This window comes from Toxorhynchites rutilus, chromosome 2 (assembly GCF_029784135.1).
Source record: "Toxorhynchites rutilus septentrionalis strain SRP chromosome 2, ASM2978413v1, whole genome shotgun sequence".
Classification (NCBI taxonomy): Eukaryota; Metazoa; Arthropoda; class Insecta; order Diptera; family Culicidae; genus Toxorhynchites; species Toxorhynchites rutilus.
This window is the reverse complement of record NC_073745.1, coordinates 30,184,935-30,204,052: the sequence shown is the minus strand read 5'-3', so window position 1 is coordinate 30,204,052 and position 19,118 is coordinate 30,184,935. Positions and strand designations below refer to the sequence as shown.

Sequence of the window (19,118 nt, the reverse complement as noted above, 5' to 3'; positions counted from 1 at the left end):
GGTTGCGACAAGTCGACTATACTGAACACCTTGCAGTTAACGAGTTTGACAAAAATGCCTAAGGGTAACTGTGTGGCATGCCCAGTTCTGGCAACGCAGGTATCGTCAGTTAAGCGATCAAGTGGGCTGGGCACCCGGCACATCTTCCGCCATCTTATCAGCAGGCAGTCATCGTTCGGCTTCGGGCGGTCTCTGATTATCCCGCAGACGCTCATGGGTACACATTTTGGCGATTCCGCAAGGAGCGTGGTGTAAACGGGATAACCGGAGACCGCCTATGTTTTGAGAAGTGAGCCTTCAAATGCTCTGCGTGAGAGTTGGGTGTGACAAAAGTTGCACGATTCCCAAGTGCATTTGGTGTAATTTCCACTGTGTGTATTTGTTTTCATAATTAAAGTTTGTGCGCAGATGGGCAATGGAACCTTCTAGAGAAACAACACAGAATTGCGAGCACTGGAATTCCTCCGCTGCGACGAAAACATGAATGGTTAGCTCAGCTCGGAACTCGCTAACGGAAGACTCCAAATAGCAGAACTGTCTTACCAAGGGAGGCAGGAAGTTTGTCAGTAAGTAAATAATACATTTGAAGAGGTATAAATTAAACAGCAGGGTTGGCAGAAATACTAATGTTCCAAGTTAAACTGCACACTGAGGGTAATAATTTGTAAATGTAACGATTAGTTGGCAATAAGTACAAAAAATTTGTACATTCTACTAATATTTGCTGTCATGGGCACCTTACACGATCAAAATTATTGACAATATGAGTCTTCAAAATCGTGACAGCCAGGCTTTTCGTTTCGATTTAACCTCAATCAATATGTTGCCACCTTACACGATCAATATCGCCATCAACCCGGACAACGAAAATATCCGCGATGACTAGTGGCGACATTCGAGTTTGGGATCCAAAGTATTTACCATCAGATTAGAAGCCTCAAAGGCAATTTTAAATTGGTATAATTTGAATGAAAATTTCTACTTGGCATTATTTAATTACTTGAAGCACGTAGTCATAACCCAAACTTAATTTCTTTCCTCTGAATTTTCAGATATTCCTACTAAAATTAATTATTATAATATAACGTCGATTTCAGACACAATTTTTGTATGAAATTTTCTCACCACTTGCAGAAAAAAAAGTGATTTGCATTCACATAGAATACTAATTTGATTCGGAAAAGTTAATTTTCATTCATTATTTACACTTTAAAACTCGTTTTTCCTTCTCAAAAACACATCATAATACTCGCATCATAAATACAGACTGTTTCTTTCAGTTTCAGAGATGCCAATTTTTGTAGTTTGCGAAAATATATGCAATATTGTCTGCAAGCAAATGTTTTTATTTTATGAATAAGATTATATGAGGGGCTCAGAAAGAAAGGGGTGTAAGTGACATGTTCGAGTTTCTCTTCATCGACTCTGGTCACTTTGGTTATAACTTAACTGCAAACACATTCCGAGCAGATGAGTTATTCACGAAAGAAAAATTTGATGAAAATAAAATCCATCAAGTCCCTTTCCTTTTGAGCCCCTCATATATAATTTACAGATCATGTTCACCCTATACCTTAAATTAACGCCAGATTTTTTCCTGCTAGTGATTTTCCTACATCTTCCCATTCCCCAACACACAACTTAGACTAAAACGGTTGCCCCGCTTGCTAGCGCTAAAAATAACCGAATTCAGAACATTAAAAAACTCGTAAAACGCTGTTAAGTTTTATCCACTCTCTCAACATCACATTGTCATTTTACTTTGAGGTTTTGATTTCTATTGCGAAAAGTACCATATTTTGCTATTAAAAATAACATTTATGTTTCCTAGCATTTCTTAAGTTTATAAAATTCAATTGCGATCGTATTAAAATACTAACAAAAACGAAATGTCTGCAAATTTACAGGCACGCTTTCAAATCTGGTAAACCTGGCAACTCAGTGTGGAAGTCCGAGAGATAAAACGCCAACATCATTTATTTATATGAAATGTCACGATATTGATGCTCGAAAATCAGAAAATCCGGATTTCTGCTGTGTTCAGCTGTCATTGTGCTCTCAAATGTCATCATATTGACAATCATATTGACCGTGTAAGGTCCGCTTCAAAGGTATCTGGTAATTTTCTACCGAGGATTATTCTAAGTGCAGGAACCTGAATAGAAAAATTTGTTGCGAGAAACAACAATTTGTTTTTTCATTAATGCATTAATGCAATAAATGTTTCTATGTTTATGTGGCGATATTTAAAAAAAGCTGCTGATGCACATCAGTCTCGTAAATCCATTGCATTGATACCTTTTACTTCGCAGTAATGCATTGAAACTCATGATTACGGATCATATATTAATAATGAGCGTTACTCTAAATGCACAGTGAAAATGATAAGAGTGCGGATCGGGACGACCGTGCTGCGTAAGAAAAAATGTAAAACGTGTGTCAGAATGGAAGTAAAATTATCTGCGGATCGGGACGACCGCGCAGAACAAGTACGGGCTCAGGACGACCCTATGAAGAACTGAACTTGATTCGATATTTTGTTAGTTAAACGTCATCAATTAGCTCATACATTCTAAAGGTGGTTCAAATGTTTTATGTGAAGGAAATAAGGTGCTGCCCCACGGTGCATGAAATTCATGATATAGCTCTCTATAACATAGACATGATAGTCATAGTTCTATGAGATTTCGGAAACAAGTTTTAGCTATGACATAAAAGAAGTTATGTAGTAGAAAACTATCGTTTGGTACAAACGAGTAATTTTTGTTTTTCTGTATTGTTTGGTTGACAGCCATAAATAATTCAACCTATTTTTGTGAGTGTCATCACAGAAATACTTTTCTCAGAACATAAACATGGACATAAATCATAAACAGAAGAAGAAAAAATTGCGGCAGTTCTGACATATATACTTCTCAAAAGACAAACTCAGAAAACCCGCACATTCTTATTTGGTTTTGATCCACATGGTGTGATGACTCTAGGAATAGGAGATTGAACTTTTGCACCTGTAGTTGGAGTAGGAGGCTGATCCCCCTTTGATTCCGACGAGTCTTTCACGTCCTCCTCATTCTGATAATCATTGTTATTGGGTGTATCATTCTGAAACAGAAACAAACTTTTTAGTTTTTTTTAAATATGGAAGGGTCATTGATTCAGGGGAGTTTTAAACACTTTTGAAAAGTCTCGATAAGTAATAATGTGCTATTGGTAACATCAATGATTGCTCTTCCAGCACTTAAACAGTTCAAACAAAAATACTTCAATTTAATCACTGTGAAACTGGTATTCCGAGAAGAACTGGAAAGCGATTTGAATATTTCTTCTGATATTATATAGGTTGCTATCGATTCTGTCCTAGTAATGGTTCAAAGATAAAAATGAGTGGGTTATATATATGATATAACCGCAAGGTTCACGTGGAACTACCTTAGCTTAGCAATCATTCGTTTGTATTGATTAAATTCTTGATTGAATGAAACAGTTTCCAAATTCAATTGAGTTCAATATATTTGCTCTGTGAGTGAAAAAAATGAACAAATGCCGTGTAAAGTCAATTCATTTATTGTGATTGATTGTTCGTCGTTACAAGTAAATTTTTACGTTTGGTATGATGACTAGAACAAAATATATGTACGGAAGAATTATCAAACGTTTGATGAACCAGCCTAAGGCTGAAAATCTTTCCAATAAAGACAAAAAAAAAATTATCAAACGATTATTTTATTTTACATTTCCCTCTGAAGTTTACATCCCAAAAGTGTACATACTTCTCGAATCTCGAATTTGCTTGAAACTGGGAAGTTCATTCGCTTCTAGTGGCTGCACGATTTTCCCAGGTTCCTAAGTTTAGAAGATCATGTTAGGACAGACATATTCCACTCTGCACAAAGGCAAGCGAGGACAAAAGTACTCGCAGTTTGCATTTATTTGCAGAGCCGATTTCCCCAGAAACCTCAGTTTTGAAGTCTGTGTTAGGGAAACACATTTCAATCGGAACAAAAATACCCCCGATTTGTATGAATTCGCAATGCCGATTTCCCCACGCTTCATGGATTTGAAGTCTGTGTTAGGGAAACACATTCCAGTCGGAACAAAAATACCCCCGACTTGCATGAATTTGAAATACCGATTTCTCCAGGCACCTTGGTTTAGAAATCTCTATTAGGGAACACATTTCGGTGGGAACAAAAGCTCCCCCTACTTTCGTGTGTTCTTTTTCTTCTTTTTGGCTTTAAGAGGGTTTAAACTTTTCAGTTCACTCGCCTCTAGGATCTTTCGTGTGTTTGCAATGCCGATTTCGCTGCTTGGTTTTAAAGTCTGTGTTAGGGAACATTTTTCGATGAGAACAAAAGTCCCCCTACTTTCATGTATTTGCAATGCCGATTTCCCCAAGGCTGCTTGGTTTTGATGGCTGTGTTAGGGAAACCGTAAATCGGGCCAATCAAAACGATGCAGTTAGGGCGTTTAGATAACGCCTAATATTTTACAGTTATTCAATTGTTTATCTAATGAAAAACAACATTTTGTTAGTTGCGATAGATGCGTTGAAATATTCCCTATCAAATGATGCAAACATCTCTCCTATCCAGTACGAAATGTTCGAGCTATAAGCATTCGAAATCTTTCATTTTTTCCTGCATGTTCTGTGTTTAGGTTTTCATTTTACCCTCCATATATTCCGGTTAGACGTAGTACCACGTCAAAAACGAGAGCAAAAAATCTTGCTACGACATCATATTGAACGACTGATGCTGTACAATTATACGAGTTAACATTAAAAAAAACAGGAAGTGGGTTATATCTATGGTATAACCGCAAGGGTGACGTAGGACTATCGTTGATTTAGAGATCATTTGTTTGAAGTTGAATCTAAATCCATCCTGAATGAATGAATAAATAAATATTTGGGTGACTTCAAAAACGAGAGTGTTACTTTGAAGACTCAAGGTTTTATGCATCCAATATTGGATACAAAAAACCGTGTTCTGAAGAATAATCTTCAGAAGCTTTCCTGTTAACTGCACTTGATTTACAAATCACAAAACCAAATGTATGTGGTCGCAGTATTATATGGATAGAAAACATTAAAATAAACTCGCTTGAATGTAATTTTCAATTCCAAGGGGAACTGACAGATTATTTTTCAGCAACGATCATTTCTTTCCAGGTTTCCTCTCGATAACCAGCAAACGAAAAGAGTTGCGCGCGTGTATGTGTGTGTGTGTGGCGGCTGCTTCTATGTCTTCCCGAGGAACCGTATTTCGATGCTGATACTCTCTTGGTCACCTTCTCTTCTCCTTCTGATCGATCGACTTTTCTGCGCTCCCTCACAGTTAAAACAAACTGATTGCATTTCAGGTCAGGTCAAGCCAGGTAATGAATACCTCGATCCCTCGCCGTTCAGCTCGTTCAGTAACGATGTTGTCTTGTCGATGTCCTCTGGCGTCGTGCACAAATTACGTAACGCAAAAATCCGGATTTTGAACCTCCCCCCCCTTTCGTAACGCAATTTCCTATCTCTAATAAACAGAAAGTAACGCAACATCTAACCCCTCCCCCCTTATCGCGTTACGTAATTTGTGCACGACGCCTCACGAAAAATGAATGGGTTTCATCACCAGAATATCATTTCAGTATGCTTTTCGTGCGTGATTGAATCGAGAGAAGGTGTGGTTTACGATGGCAATTTGGAAGGCAAACTAGAGGAGAATGAACTCTCTGAGTATGAAAATTTCGGCGACTGAGCAATAATCGATTGAAAATTATATAATTTTTGCGATACGAAACATTTTCCGTTTTTCATGTTATGCATCCATTATTGGATACGAAAATATCCTACTGATGGGAAAGAATAATCTTCAGAAGCTTTCCAGCTAATTACACTTGATTGAAAAATTACGAAATCAAATGTATTTGGTCGCTGTGTTCGCCATATAATTACAAAACATTAAAATAAACTCTTTCGCATGGATGTATTCTTCAATTCCGAGGGAACTGGCAGATTATTTTTCAGCAACGATTAGATCTTTCCGGAATTTTCTCGATGCTGTATGGCATCCAAACGAAAATTCTCGTTTCAGTTTGGCCTGCAAAAAACTTTTCTGAACTCTAATCCATCAAATTTGGAGCCCTGAAAAGGGCCGTTGATTATATACTAAGCTAATATAGCACCCTCTCCTTGGATTCGACGGGCCAGCTGAATGTCCTTGGGCATGATGTCACGCGTTTTACGTGGATAGCACACAAATTGGTATCTTCGAATAAGCCTCCTGCAGCGTCATAACCGCGGAACTTTGGAAGCGCAAGTCGGTTTTGAAGTCCTGAGCAATTCCACGATCCAAAAGCTGCAAAGGTAGCTTGCGGATCAGCAATTCGGTCGACTTCCGATAGCGATGAATTTCATGCAAAGTTCCCGGTCGATAGCGATGTGGCTTCTTCACCTATCCTGCGGCTGGTGCGCTTATTCGAGCTGCTTTCGTGTGCCTTACCACTGAAAGACTAACCTGCTATCTGCTTGGTCCCAATCAAACGAGTCGTCACGGTGCGAGAGTAGAGTAAGAAATGAACGAAAGCAAAGGAAGCGTCATTTTATAACCTGTTTTCGAAGCTATCATTAAGCTATTGAAACAATTTTCCGACTCAATAAATAGCAATCATATAACTCTTGGACATTTTATCTTTTGTATGAAATGATTATCACTGTTCCGTTGATCCGAAGCAGAATGAATCACGCTTAAAGAAGGAATGGATTTTTTCTTGGAATTTACTAAGCAAAAATAATGCCCTTTCCCAACACTTAAAAACGACAAACGGTAAACAGTTTCATCAAAGTGATTTCTTCGATATGGGGATATATTCACTACATCATGTCATGTATTTCATATTCTTCATTATGAAATCCATATCCATGGCACCTATCGGTATCAAATTATCATCGACACCACGATTTTCGCTAAATGCTCCTTTCAGTTCGGCCCAGAAAAAACTTTTCTGAACTCTAATCCATCAAATTTGGAGCCCTGAAAAGGGCATGCTGGATGTCCTTGGGCATGATGTGACGCGTTTCACGTGGATAGCACACAAATTGGTATCTTCGAATAAGCCTCCTGCAGCGTCATAACCGCGGAACTTTGGAAGCGCAAGTCGGTTTTGAAGTCCTGAGCAATTCCACGAACCAAATGCTGCAAAGGTAACTTGCGGATCAGCAATTCGGTCGACTTCTGATAGCGACAAATTTCATGCGAACTTCCCGGTCGATAGCGATGTGGCTTCTTCACGCTTCCTGCGGCTGGTGCGCTTATCCGAGCTGCTTTCGTGGTGCCTTACCACCGAAGGACTAGCTGTCTGCTTAGTCCCGATGAAACGAGTCCTCACGGTGCGAGAGTAGAGTAAGAAATGAACGAAAGCAAGGGAAGTGTCATTTTATAAAACATAAAAGAATCGAATGTAAACCCCACCCTCTTTATTGTATAAGCTTACTGTATACTCACGAATATAATAAGGGTGGGATTTAGATTCTATACTTTTATGGTTTATAAAATGACGCTTCCTTTGCTTTCGTTCATTTCTTACTCTACTCTCGCACCGTGAGGACTCGAGCTCGTTAGTCATTCGGTGGTAAGGCACACGAAGTCAGCTCGGATAAGCGCACCAGTAGCAGGATAGGTGGAGAAGCCACATCGCTATCGACCGGGAACTTTGCGTGAAATTCATCGCTATCAGAAGTCGACCGAATTGCGGATCCACAGCTACCTTTGCAGCATTTGGATCGTGGAATTGCTCAGGACTTCAAAACCGACTTGCGCTTCCAAAGTTCCGCGGCTATGACGCTGCAGGAGGCTTATTCGAAGATACCAATTTGTGTGCTATCCATGCAAAACGCGTCACATCATGCCCAAGGACATCCAGCTGGCCCATCGTATCCGAGGAGAGCGTGCTATATTAGCTTAGCATATAATCAACGGCCCTTTTCAGGGCTCCAAATTTGATGGATTAGAGTACAGAAAAGTTTTTTACAGGCCGAACTGAAAGGAGCTTTTAGCGAAAATCGTGGTTTCGATAATAATTCGTTACCGATAGGTGCCATGGATATGGATTTCTTAATGAAGAATATGAAATACATGACATGATGTAGTGAATATATCAGAAGAAATCACTTTGGTGAAACTGCATTATAAAATTATTTGTGTACGAATGCCGCAATCGATAGTCGACTCTAATTTGCGCTGGGTAATTTCCTCGGAGGACTCGATTCCTCCTTTGAGCATTAATAATCTCTTTCTGGCAAAACGATGTGGTATGAATCACATTATTTGAATGATAGAATGAAGAAGTTTTCTGCCAATTTCCTTCAACCTCCAAACGTATCTTTCTCCCGTTTGTCGTTTTCGCGTTCGCTAATCCTCTCTCACAACACCCATTTCTCGTTTGAGAAATTGTTGAGTAAACATTGTTTGCCAGTGCGCGTAGAGCGGGAATTCCTAAAGATTCATTGCACCTCTAATAAATTGCCGAAAGACGTGGTCTTACGTTGATCGCACTTGATTGAAAAAATCCAAAACGAAATGTATTTGGTCGCAGCATTATATGAGTAGTAAGCAAATAATCGCTCGAAAATGACTTGATTTTCGCGATGTGAAACATTTTCCATTTTTCATGTTATGCATCCAATATTGGATACGAAAATTTCCACTGATGGGGAAAAAAAAATATTCAGAAGCTTTCCTGTTAATTGCGATTGATTGAAAAATAACAAAACCAAATGTATTTGGTTGCAGTGTTATATGGATAGAAAACATTAAAATAAACTCTTTCGCATGAATGTATTTTTCAATTCCCAGGGGAACTGGCAGATTATTTTTCAGCAACGATGATAGCAACGAGAATTCCGCGCGTGTATGTGTGTGTGTGTGTGTGTTGCGGCTGCTCCGATGTTTCAAGCGGAACCGTGGCATCACTCTCCTTCTGATGGATTCCCTTTTGGCCTTAGGTGCACTAACAGGCTCTTGGTGACACCGTTCATCAGCGTTTTCATGATAAACGAAATTAGCTTCACAACAACAGCGACAACATGCTCCAATCGCTGTTCAATCATAACTGAGTGGGTTTACGAGCGGCGCTCGCTTATATACCGATTGGTGATTTCAATAGCCTGTTTTGAAAGCAATTTTAAGACTATTGAAACAAGTTTTTGGATGAAAAAGTAACAAGTATATGACGCGTAGACATTTTATCTTTCAAATGAAGTGTTTATCATATCATTTCGTTCAGTTGTTTAAGAGCTATTAACGCTCAAAATCTCGGTCTCCAGCGTAACGCTTTCGTTCTCGAAACTTTGGTTTTACACCCCGGTATAGAAATGAAAGACGTAGTCCTACGTCAAAAAATCAAAATGATAACTCATTTTTCCAACAGACTGAGCACTCAATTGGATATATGTTGAGCACAAAATAAATATTCTTCTTGGTATTGTCATATGCTACGTAATTGAAAATCGAAATTTCTCAACACGTTCTATGTTTAAATCCGAAATAAAGTTATTTACCTTACTCACCAGTGAGTCATATTCTCCCGATCTCGATTTTACTCGGACGAGAAACTCTAATGCAGAATAATATATCCATTTGGATATATACACTGGTGGGAATATATGTAACTCCATCCCTGTTATAGTGCTTTTTTGCAAAGTTCTCGATCAAAGATATTTTGTTATTGTATTTTTAGAATCTTAGAACGATTACCTATCGTTTGGTTCCGGTTGAGCAATTGAATTAAAGGGCTATGCATAAAGTGTTGGTTTATTTCGTTATTTTGAGGTGGAAATAAATATAACACCACTTTGAAAATAAGTATTTATTCACTTTATTTCCAGTCTGAAATCGAAACAAATATAATTAGTAGTGTGTTGCTTCGCCTTTCTTCACAATAACCTCTAGCAGCCTCTTTGGCATGGACTGAATGAGGGATTTTACCGTGTAATTTTAGCCCACTCATTGATGATAGTTTTTTCAGCTGTCCAGCAGTTTCAAATTTCTTGCCCTGTGCAAATACATTTGCTGACAAAATTCCCCAAGCATTCTCAATGGGATTTAAGTCCGGACTACACGGTGGCCAATCAAAAACTGGAATGTTATGGGCCGTTAGAAAGTTTTTGGTGTTACTTGCTGCATGATATGAAGCGTTATCTTGCTGAAAAATAGTATTTTCGTCCATAACGTCTTCCATAAAAGGAATCAAAACCTCCTCCAGCAGTTCGCAGTACTTCTCGGAATTCATTCTTGTTGATATGAAGCAGATTGGAGTTTTCCCAGCGTCACCCAAACCATTACGGTTCCTCCTCCGAAGTTGCGAGATTCTCTTGTTGGTTTTTTCTTCCGTTTATTATGCCAACAGTCAGCAGAACCGTCAGGACCGTCCAAATTAAACTTTTTCTCATCGCTGAAAACCACTCTAGACCACTCTTCATCCCAGAATTGGAATTTCTCGGCGAAATTCAGTCGTGCCTTCTTATGCCGAGGAAGTAGTCGCGGTAAAGGTACGGATTTCCTGTGCGAAAGGTTCGCGTCGGAGCTTAGAACTTGACGGATACGACGATTGGTTACTGGAATATTCATTTCAGCTTTTATTTTTGCTGATGAAAGTTTAGACTCAACAGCGAGGCGCTTGATATGTCGTTTGTCCCTATCTGTTAAGCAAGGACGCTGTCCGGGACGCTTCTTTGTGGCGTACTGAGCACCCAACCGGATATAGTTTGTCACGGCATCTTTGCTCCTTCCAATTCTACGCGCTATCTCGCGGAGAGAAAATCCTTCCTCCTTCAAAACATCGATTTTACCACGCTCCTTCTCCGTTAAAATCGTTCCCTTCGGCATGGTCCTTGAAAATTGGAAAAATATATTACTTAAAATGTGCCTATGCTTTTTTCAATTTGCTAACAAACCTTTAATTGACTTGACTCCCAGTTATTTTCGAATTACACTGACGTTAAGCGTAAGTAAACGAGCTAAGCTAACCAAACGACATGGTGGTGTTATAAATATTTCCATCTCAAAATACACAAAACAAGTGCTCTTTGCTCACACACACAGTTAAAGCTCAAAAGGTTTCCATTATTTGGCTGTGTATACTAGTGTGCGTACAAGAATAAACCTACGGAATTGACAGTTACACTGATGCAAAAGCTAACATCAAAAATGATTGTGGCGTTATATATATTTCCACCAGTGTACAACTCGCTGCCACCAACACCGCTCTTTCCACCTTTGCGCAGTTTAGTACACTCTCCTATAATCAATAAAGGTCATTGAACATTAAAAAAAGTAATTAATTTTTTATTTTTTAATAATGATTTTACCTGAAAACTGCCCCTTTAAACCGTTGAGTTTAGAGGCGAATGAACTGCAAAGTTTAAAGCCTCTTAAAAACAAAGAAAGAAGAAGTAAACCGTTGATGGTTTCTGTGACCGTCTCTTCGTCCGTCCCCAGCTCGGCAGCTATGACATCCCGGGGGTTTTTTGTGCCCCTTTGCGCAAACGGTCGGGGTTTGCAGTATCCCAGAGAACGGGATGCAGCTCCCACAATTCAACCAATCGAAACTTCTGCTTTCGGTCCATCACGAAAACGCGCAAAATTAATAATATGTTGTCAGAACAACAAAACAGCAGTGCCGCCAAAGCGCGAAAGATTGAAAACTGTCAGATAGCTATGACATAGTAACTATGAACTATTCCGTCATGATGGAATAGCTGATAGTTAGCAGCTATGACATGAAAACTAGTACTAGAGTGTACGTACACACGATTAAATTATTTTCTCTATGTTATAGCTAAAAACTATTACGCGCAAGTCATAACTATTAACTATCACCTCATAGTTTTGGTGTTTTTACGATGCTATACCATAGTTTTCTATCACATAGCTCATGATATGCTAGAAATAGCGTCCGTGGGGCAGCACCTTTAGTATCGATGAAATGGATTGTACAAGATCTGACTCGTTATGCGAAATGCATGTTCCCTCTTTGTGAATGAATTGCGGTTTTGGACAGGCAGTTTGGAGTCTTGTTCAAATATTAGGGCACGGCTTCTACGCATGTTGATAAATGAGTTTAGACATAATCCAAGCGAAACGCACGCTGCTGCTCACATCGATCGGAAGGAAGAGCCTTCCATAAGCCTCACAAAGCATATCATTCATCCTGGAAAGAGTAATGTGTAGTATACCCTTTCCAGGAAGATTCTGTTTGTGAACAGTTTAATCATAAACATTTGCTCTACACTCTCAAGGCATCGGTTCGATGAATGTTCTGAAGATAGAGAGCGCGTTTCTCATACTGAGCACTGCATTTGTGGTTCCGGTAGACCAATCACATTTTTCTCGAGCTCGAAGATCTAAGCTAGTGCAGTGAAGATGAATGAACAGTGATTCAGCGAGCAGATCCATCTCTTGCAAGTGGATTCATTCTGTTATTTTTCATGTTTTCATGTTCATGTTCTGAGCTTGATCGAATAGTTCAAGTTGTGAGTTTTGTTGTGATTCGATGAGGAGTCAACAATCTCAAGGACTCCTCGATTCCGATGACCCTTTCCAACAAATTGGAGGATTTCCATTCACTGTGGAGCTGCGATATTTTTGTCCTGCTGGTAAATGGCTGAATGTTCTTCAACATTCGAGTGATTCTGTTGGTCCTTCCACGGCTCCTTCGCGATTGTGTGTGCGACGTAAACTTCGAAGGGACATTTCGGAAACACTCACGCACGGCACACGCTAGGGTGGTACAATTTTACTTGAAATATCCAATTTCAGCTTTATTCTTCATTCAATAATAATAATGTCTTACTGTAATCGATAATTTAACTTCAATCAATCGGATAGGGTAGGCGCTTAATGTAACGTAAAAAAATAACCTGATGGGAGCTGGGAAACGATAAAATGTAAGTACACAAGGGAAAGATGTTGAGGTAATAGCATGAATAAATAATAGGAAAAAAATACAGCAACGAACGTTAATGTCTCTTGCCTTGATACTGATCGATCTCGTGTTCTTCATCCCGCTCGCGGCGCGGATCTTGATTAAGTACATTCCCCTTCCTGTGCTTGTAATACTTATGGGGTTTCAATCGAAAATCTAAACTACGAATTAAGTGTTAATAACTAATGAAAAACGAAAGAAGTAAACGATTTCATACGCAGATTGATTCCGCTGTGGACAGAGCGAGTATCCTTCATCATTCGTGGGTGTGAGATGTCTCTCTTGTTTGTTTCCTTTGTTTGTTTGTTGTATCACTTGATTAAGCCTTTCAAAAGTCATAAGAATAGAGAATATATATATATATACGATAGCAATTGGTAATATAAAATACAACGAGTCTTTTCGAAAGATCACTGCTGCAACAACGAATGTTCTACGCGCGTAATTGTTAGTTTTGTTTTTTGTTTTTTACTTCCTTTGTAGGTGTGGAATGTATGAGTGTGTGTTTCGACCAATGCCCAATAACGATAAAATATAGTCTCGTACCTATAAACAACAAATAGAATGTTTCGTTTCATCTCTCCTCGCTCTCTCTAGGTCTTTAGTTTAGGTTTAGGTTTTTTTTTGTAATTTAAGAGGATATCGAACCTAATGATTTGTGTTTGGTTGCGTGTGTTCTGAGGGATAAGTTTTTTTTTTGCTTTGTCATATTAAAATTTTCTCTAGGATTTACTTTTTTTCTTTGTTTACTCTTGTTTCTTGTTTTATGCTGATGGATAAATAGTTGAAGTTCAATATTTCTGGTTCATCTCATTGAAATCACGTTCAAAAAACAACTGCCTAAGGTTTTGGTTAATTTTGTTTGGTTTCTTCCTCTACTATAAGGTAATGAATTAAATAGCTTATAAAAACTCGTTTCTGTCCTCTTTTTTCAACTCTGTCTGTGTTTTTGTTTGCTCGTCTTCGTTTTGTTATTTTGAATAATTTGAATTATTTATCTAATACGATTACTGTTACTTGCTTGTTTTGTTTTTTGTTTTAGTTTATCCTACTCGGTAATGTTACCTTTTTTTGTTTCATCTCATATCCCACATTTTCTAAATGTTTGATTTAAAACCTTAAAACCTCGTCGTCTTTTTTTGTTGCTTTATTTCGGTTTGCTGGAAAATTTTTGTGTTTTAGCTAAATGTTCATTTCCTATACAACTTCGATTTCGTTCGTGTGTGTGTCCGTAAATCAGCATCATAGTATTCGTTTGTTCTGAAAGAGTTTGGATTATCCCTTACCTTTTTGTTGTGTGTTAACGCCGTGCAGAGTTATTCTAGCCATGAGTAGTTGTTCGATCCTTATTGGTTTCTGTTATGCATTTTAAATAGTTGCTCGTTAGAATAATTTTGGTTGAGGAATAATGCAGCTATGTCTTGCTTCTCACATTTTCTCTCGCTCTGATTTTGCTGCTTTACATTTTTTTTCTCTCTTTTGTAGTGAAGTAGATTAAGTACTATATATTGTTTAACAGTTTTGTTTTTTTTTCACATTTGCTTGCCTTTTTCATCAAGAAGTCTAGACGATACTTGTGTATTTTATATTTTGATAATTCTTCTCAGCTTGTGTTCAACAATTGTTCGTAAATTGTTTGGTAGTTAAGATTTCGATAGTTTTGCTTGTCTGCTTATGTGTGTGTGTGAGTGTTATTTCGATAGTAATCAATTGTAACGACTGACTTTTGCCTGCACTCTGTCTGATAGATTCCAAACTTTGCTCCTTCCCACAGTTCACTTTTCTCTCACTCAAGCTAAACTTTTCACCTTTGTTTCATATAGAGAACAGTAGAAGCTGGAAACTAGTTGGAAATAAAACAAACAAAAATCAACCCGCTGTCGCATCTCTCCTTCTTTTACTTTCTCTCTTACTGCTAGTTCAATGGAAGGCAAAACATGTGCTGCAGAAGACTTTTCTGGGGTGGAGGAGGTAATTGAAGAATACTTAGTTCATCCACAACTGAATCGTAGTCGCTAGAATCGTCACCGTATAGCTGTGGGTTTGAAGAAAAAAAAACAGTGGCATCGATTAGTAAATATCAATTAATGCAAAAAAAAAATATGTTCAAATGTAGTAATACAGTGTGGAAATTAACGTAACGAACAACGGAAGAAGAATCAGGTGTAAACAGCGGATGGGATTAAAGTCACGCAACAATGTGGCGTATGAACGTAACATCCGACAAAAAAAAATATCGCAACAGAAATAGAACAGAAACGTATAGCGAAGAATAACGTTAATTCATGCCGAGAACAAAACTAATCACAGCCATACTTGCTATTTACATTGCTCAAAGCTATATATAATAATATGCAAACAAACAAAAATTCAAGACGGACAAAATAATAGTTTATTGTATTTTCTACCAGTTAAAGTAATTCGAAACGTATTTGGTCTACAAACTATCTGCGTATCGCCTGATAATGCAAAACCATATGAGAGTAAATATTGGAAACAACGATCACAGAGAACTATAAATGACGCTGGTAACACATTGCGGACAGCTCACGAGTTTTCTCGTGTTTCGCGTTTCCGTCTGTTACGGCTGGATCACGGAATAACCCGTGTTTTCTACACTTGATGGTTAAATCCTTGGTTTGCCAAGAATCTAACAAGACCTACCGATGACTCGCCTTCGTCTCATCCACACCGAAGGAAACGATCTCATTCGTGGAATCTGAACAAATGAAGTGTTCAAGTTTGCCTCAAAACGTGCGGTCTTTAATGTGTTAATAACCCTGGCACAGTCAATCATCTCCACAACTTCAGAATTACTGCCAATCGGCGAAGCGACAATCGGTTTGTCAGGTTTAACCCTCACACCTTTGATCCATGAGTTTCGAACGACTCATTCTACGATCAGAAACGTCTTTTTCGTCTGATTTGACAATCCGAAACTGTAGCTGCTTTTTAAAGAAGATTATTTTGAACATGTAGAAGTCTCCAGTCTAAGTCGATATCGGATCTCACGATCTAATGCCATCGAATGATACATCTTCTGGTTGGCGAGATATGGGAATGGAACCAGCTCAAGTACTCATGTTCAAGCATTGGGGATCGTTAATTGCTCAGTACTAGCATGTCAATGAATCAGAGAGATTTTCCCCCCGAGTTAGGCAACTCAGTTCAAAGGAGATCAAATCAGTAGAAGTGTGTACTTTATATCAAACCGGATGAAAATACTGCCCTCGTGGTAAACTAAGAGTGTACACAGCAGGGTTGCCACATATACAGAATATTCTGTATTTTACAGATTTTTCGCCAAATTTCAGATAAGGAATCTGTATATACAGAATTACAGATTTTCAGCAAAAATACAGAATTTACAGATTTTTTTAAATTCAATTTTAAATATTAAATTCATCACATTGAATACATAGATACCTAAGTTATGTAAGATAGAATTGTAAGTTATGTATGACCATAATCAATCCGCCAATCGTGTATTGACTCATTTAAACGATCTTATGACTAAACCGATTATACTGTTCCTAAACTTTGTTCTACAACTCATCAATAACGTCATTCGCACTTGAGAACTTTATGATTGAAAAGTTCTCAATTTTGCGAACTTTATAATGAGACAAAACTGTTATTATTATATATATATAGGATTCCTCGCTAACAACTTGATGGAGCTGGATGTGCTATTCATCACTCCTCAAGCATTGTTCTCGAAGTTTTTTTTTCTCTCTTCTCTCCAACGAGTTGGTTTTTTTTCTCGTGTGTTCTGTGGTGAATTAGTGCCCAAAGTGCCCAAAGCAGCCAGAACCGAGGAAGCAGCGCCTCTGCAGTGGTCTGGATCGGCGTCTGTAGTGGATCAATAACCATAACGGCATCGTCAACACGTGGTTGACGCTCAGTTGAGTACAACAATAACTTCTGCTATTGTGTTGTCTCCGTAGCGCGTGACTTTTGTGTCTCCCTTAATAGGGTAACAGAGCGCATATCGGAACAACAAATTTATGTGATTATTTTTATTTTATTTAAGTTTTTTTTTTATTTTTTTTTACAAGTGAGATAAAAAAATTGTAAAGCTAATAATCGTTCGTTCTAAGAATGGAGGAGGGTGGGGGTCTAGACATGGACATTTCAGACTCCCCCTCGCTTGCTCAAGCAGGGTGTGGTAAGTCCCTTAAACGGACTCCTATGCCCGAAGATTCTTCTTCTGGGGACGAGTCAACTCACACTACCAAGCCCCCCCCCCAAAAAAAAGATTGCAAACCTTTCCCCTGATTCCTCCAATACTTCCACCCAATCATCGACATCCCTTCCCCCCTCTGATGTTACTGTCCCCACTCAAACCTTGTCCTCGAATTCCTCTCCTATTGTTTCCGCTCCCCGTGTCAGGGTTTATCCGGACGATGCGCCTGGCGCTGGTCCTTGGGTTGTCTTTTTCCGGCCCAAACCTAATGGTAAAGCCTTGAGGGTCGTACAGATTATGACAGATCTGAAAAGATACACCTCTGTTTCCGAAATTTGCAAAGTAAGACCGAACAAACTGCGAGTTGTCGTGACTAACCGAAAGGACGCGAACGATATTGTTGCTGATAAGCATTTCATCCTCGAATATCGAGTTTTTATTCCCTCCCATAACGTAGAAATTGGGGGCGTTATATCTGAAACGGGTCTGATGTGCAAAACTATAGAAAGTATGGGAGTTGGCAGGTTCAAGAGGCTTCCTTCGATGGAAGTCAAAATCTTGGGATGTCGCCAACTTGGAAAAGTTACCCAGGAAGGAGTAGAAAAGAAATTTACGCCGTACGACTCGTTTCGAGTCACTTTTGCTGGCGCCGCCCTCCCTGACTACGTTATGGTGGACAAATTGAGGCTGCCGGTGCGACTCTTCGTGCCAAAGCCCATGACTTGCAACAAATGCAAGTCAGTTGGTCATACAGCAGCTTATTGCGCCAACAAGGAGCGCTGTGCCACTTGCGGAGAGCAACATGAGGGGAAATCCTGCAGTGCGACTGAGCATAAGTGTCCATATTGCGGGGGATCCCCACACGTGCTCTCAGCTTGTGAAACTTACAAGAGTCGCTGGGATAAACAAAAGCGCTCTTTGAAGGAACGCCCGAAACGCACTTTCGCGGATATTTTAAAGGGCGCTTCCCCACTGGCTCAACAACAACCATTACCAACAAACAATGTCTTTGCTTCACTGCCAGTTGACGAATTGGAAGCGGATACAGCTAACGAGGGCACACCGTTTATTTTCAAAGGGAATTCCCGGCACAAAAATGTGTCCACTCCCAAAGTTCAACGACAAGTCCCATCGGTGGTACCCCATGTTAGCTTGCCTAAAATATCGAGTGCAGCGGACAAGCAAAATCAGGTTCCTCCTGGCTTCCGTGGGAATAGTTCACCTTCGAACGACCCAGCACTCGAGGGGACATCAAAAACCCCAACTGTCCCTTTTTTTTCCGTCCAGCTCAACTTCCCAATCGGGATTTATAAAGTTGACTGACCTTGTGGATCAAATCTTCACGTGTTTTAATGTTTCCGATTCCATCAGAACCATTGTCATCTCAATGCTTCCAGTACTAAAGACAATTTTGCAACAATTGATGCAAACATGGCCCCTCCTTGCAATGATCATCTCTCTTGATGTCTAATTCAAATAGAGAGGTCGGAGATACCACTGTTTTACAGTGGAATTGTCGTAGTCTTATCCCTAAATTGGATACATTCAAATTTTTAATTCATAAGTTCAATTGTGATGTTTTTGCTCTGTCCGAAACTTGGCTTTCTTCGCGAGATGATCTCTCTTTCCACGATTTTAATATTATACGCTTGGACCGTGATGACAGATACGGAGGGGTGCTATTGGGGATCAATAAGTGCCACTCATTTTTTCGAATTGACCTTCCACCTATTGGAGGGATCGAAGCTGTTGCTTGTCATGCAAACATCAGAGGCAAAGACGTCTGTATTGTCAGCTTGTATTTGCCTCCGAGAACTACAGTTAGCCGCAAGCAACTTATTGACATGTGCTCACTCCTTCCTGAGCCACGATTGATCTTGGGAGACTTCAACTCTCATGGAACTGCCTGGGGGGAACCGTACGACGATAATCGTTCATCGTTGATATATGACCTTTGTAA

At 39.2% G+C, this 19,118-nt stretch overlaps 1 protein-coding gene across 5 annotated transcripts in view; it reads right to left on the bottom strand.

The window, feature by feature from the left end:
* Positions 1–12,776: 12,776 nt before the first annotated feature.
* LOC129767624 (atypical protein kinase C) overlaps positions 12,777–19,118 on the bottom strand; it is a 440,627-nt gene continuing 434,285 nt past the window's right edge. For all 5 annotated transcript variants that reach the window (XR_008741549.1, XR_008741547.1, XR_008741548.1 and 2 more), the window contains one exon: positions 12,777–15,007. The gene's annotated coding sequence lies outside the window, so the exon portion shown is untranslated. The remainder of the gene's footprint in view (positions 15,008–19,118) is intronic.